Here is a 4,007-nt window from a genome sequence, read left to right on the forward strand (position 1 = left end):
ACACTGTGTGTATACCATTGAAAATGCCCATCACGTGACCACACACACATACTCTCTCTCTCTGTCATGCACTCTAGCATATGCACACGTCTGAGCTCCAGGCAGTCAGCGGATGCTTTATCAAGGATGTACCGCTGGATGGCGTCTCACTATAGTTGTTAAACCTGATATTTAGGCCCAATCCCAATTCTATTTTTGTACCCCTACCCCTTCCCCTTCCCCTTGGTCCTTACAACCGAGGGTTAAGGGGAAGGGCTTCAAAATTTTACCCCTAAGAATTGGACAGCACTACAGCACCTGCACACGTCATCATGTCATCGTGATCTCTTGCTTCATATGAGATCAGATGATCAGAACTGCTGTAGTATTCCAGTTGTGTTTTTTTTTTTGGTATTTATCTTCAGGAAATCACTGAGGGCATATATTATGTTATCATAACCATCTAATGTGGCAATAAGATCATAACTGTACTGTGCATTTACACAGTGGCCATATTCATTTATGTAAACACACCAAAACAACACTAACATTATAACTGACACTGTAAAAAGCGCATTGACAGCCTTTGACTTGATTTGCTCACCAAATTCTCTGTATTGTTGGGTGACATTTAAGCAAAGTCAGACTTATTTACTCCAATTAATTGAAACATTTAGTTATAGTTAGCTTTTAGCAATAAAACAATCATTGACAATATCTAAACCATCAACATCGTTCTCCCTCTCTTCTCAGATGGGATGGCGGGCCAAATCAAAGATTACCACGAGCCAACTTTGGGCATCTCTGCATTAAAGCAACATTAGCACTATTTAATTGACTGTAAGTTACTTTGATAGTCATCGGCTGCTAATATATTTTCCCTATTTAGAATTTGCAAACAATACTTTTCTGAACTTGTCTGATGCCCTGACTAGTGCACAAGGGAGCTGATTGTGACGCACTCATTGAAAGGGCTTCTGACTGCATTTTTAGTGTTATATTGTCTAACGTCAGCTACTGTCAGTGGTCCACATGGGATTGTTTTTCTTATAGATGTGCTCTATATTGTGCTATTGTTTTACATAAGAAAGATGTTTCGAACTGTTTATTCATAATTATTATGTGGCCTGTTTTACCATGATATAACAATGCCAATTTTAGTGCCGTCATGTGGGAAGAGCATCATCATCTCAGTGTCTACTCTGATTAGTATTTGCATGTACTCCCTGTGTTGGCCTGGGTTTCCTCCAGGTGCTTTGGTTTCCTTCACAGACCTTTTTCTTAAATGTGGAAGTGCGCTCATTTTTGCGATTGTTTTAAAACTTCTGATTCAGTCGCCTGTGGGAGAAATGTCTAGAAATAATAAACGACAGAAAACTGTCAAACTACTTGCTCTCCAAACAAGCATTGGCATGACAATACAGACCAAGCAGAATAATATAATAAGAAAAGATCAGTTTGCAACATCAAGCAGCAAAACGAGCCAAAAAGATTCCAATGGCTGCGCCCGCTTGTACACGAAGAATTAGGTGAATAAACTAAATTGCCATAGTGTATGTGTGTGTGAATGAGTGTTTGGGTGTTTCCCAGTACTGGGTTGCAGCTGGAAGGGCATCTGCTGTGTAAAACATATGCTGGATGAGTTGGCGGTTCATTCCGCTGTGGTGACCACTGATGAATAAAGGGACTAAGCTGAAGGAAAATGAATGAGTGAACATATGCATAATTTAAATGTTTGATTGGATGATTGTAGCTGCCTCACATTGCTATTTAAAAAGAATGGAATTACCCTTTTTACCTTCTGGGATTGCTTTTTATTATCTCACAATTTCACCACATTTAAAGTGAGACCCATTTTAATGTGTATGTCTAATTGTATTTAAAGGGTTCGTACGGGTGCTGGAAATCCCGGAAAATGCTTGATTTTAAATATGGTGTTTTCAAGGTTAGATTTTGGACAAAGTGCTTGAACCTGCATTAATTTGAAATAGCATTGCATTAATAATAATTCGTTATCTTACAGAGTAGTTTTTCTTTTAGCTTAAAATGCATTTTGCACGTAACGAAAACCATTTGACAGGTGGGACATTTGCCATAAAGTTAAAACAGTACCGTAGTCCTAACCTAAAGTAATATTGACAATAATAAAAATTAATATTGATGACAGCTTTCAAACTGTGGTTTCCATATTTGGTGACTGATTTTCGAAACAGTTGACATAGTTCGTTAATTTGCAGCAGGAATATTCTCTGATTTAATTTGTTACATGACTTTTGAATAGCGGTGGACTTGGTTTGGTACCACACCCAAACACAATCTGAATGTAAGTTCATTTTTTGAGAAATCAACTTTAGGTAGTAAGAGACCAAACTTAGAAAGATACTTCATCCAGTAACTGAACCTTCTTTTTTTAACGTTTTTGGGTAAACTATTTCAATAAATCTATGCTCCAAAGTATTCAACAATTTAGGTTGAAAGGTCATATTGTGTTTTTTAAAATAGCACAATGCATTTAAATGTGAAAAAGTATATACAGCAAATATAAATGTAATTTATGGTGGTTGTTAGGTGCTGAAAAAACATACAAATGCACCTTGAAAGTGCTTGAAAAGTGCTGGAATTTGAAGTTGGAAAAGGTGTAAGAACTCTGTATTTAGGATATCAGTGATTTTTTTCAAGAAGAGTCACGCAATTTCTTTCATGATGAGATGCAGTTCCAACATATAACACAAAGCCAATTAAACATCTTAAGATTTTAAACATTTTTATTTTAAAATCAAAATATGAGTTCATTATAAGCCATTTCAAAGCATGAATAATTAGAGCCCAAATAAAAAATATTAGAATAAAAAAATTCAGTGTTTTCTTTATAAAATCCATTAAAAACTATTTTGTGATGAAAGATTGAATTAGTTAATGTTATCGAGATCATATTTTCTTGTTTATATAATTTCATTACATGGCTGTCTGAAATACTTGTCTCTGTTTGGTCAGCTGCAACATTCCAAGGTACGTTATTCCCAGTTAACATCCACTGAATAACACAGGCAGGCTCCTCTGCATACTTTGATTTATCCTGACCAGCAGTGAATGTGTATCTATACAGTTTATGAGCAATTCCATGTAAATGTCAACCTTGCCATAAAGAAAATGAACTTTTCACCAAAATATGGAAAGTGTTTCTACGTTTTTTTGTGTAGGCTTGTATTTTATAGTACTTTAGAAATACTCAAGAATGGGTCACTCAAGTAATTTTTGTTCTATAGAGAGACATATTCTCTCCTTTTGATTAACATGATTTCTTTTAGGTTGTGCAGTTTAATTCACAGAATTTCTACAAAGTCTGTTGGATACTGCAAACTCAGTCACATCCATAATGCATGCTATTTTCCTCATTTAAAATACAAAACATGTTTACAGATTGATATTAAAATATCAGCAGATGTTTATATAATGTAATGTATATAATGTAAACATCTACTTTCTCTGTGAATATATGTTTTGAGTTTTTACTGCTAAAGTCACATCCATCACGCTGGAATTGCTCATATGCTCTTTCTGTCACGCTGCTGTTTTGACTGTTTGGCTCCATCTTGTGACTGAATAATACATAGGTTTCATGCTCCATTCAGCCACTTCATTTAGCCTTGCCTTTAATTAAACAATTAATAAACTATTAAGACTCTAACAATGTTTTGTGTCTAATTTTTATGTTTTGTGCCAAGTAATAAGCAGGATAAAGCACATCCAAGAGGCTGTTTTCACAGAATAAACCATTCAGTTTTATACAACAGTGCTCCGCTTCACATCGGGCTGCTGATAAACCTGTCAGACTTTATTCTGTGATAACACCTGCCATACTTTATCCCTTATGTTGTACATCCTTCTTTGGTGAGCATGTTCTCGAGGTCAGAGATGCCGATGAACCGCTCTCTGTGTTCTGCTGATTTACTTTCTTGACGTGTCGGCCAGTATTCAATCCAGGTCTGCTCTCCCAAGATATACTTCAGGCTAAAAACAGCAGAAAC

At 35.8% G+C, this 4,007-nt stretch overlaps 1 pseudogene; it reads right to left on the reverse strand.

Moving 5' to 3' along the window:
• Window positions 1-2,726: 2,726 nt before the first annotated feature.
• The window catches only part of LOC130222435 (complement C3-like), a 26,730-nt pseudogene continuing 25,449 nt past the window's right edge, over window positions 2,727-4,007 (reverse strand).

The sequence above is a fragment of the Danio aesculapii genome, chromosome 1, assembly GCF_903798145.1.
Source record: "Danio aesculapii chromosome 1, fDanAes4.1, whole genome shotgun sequence".
Lineage (NCBI taxonomy): Eukaryota > Metazoa > Chordata > Actinopteri > Cypriniformes > Danionidae > Danio > Danio aesculapii.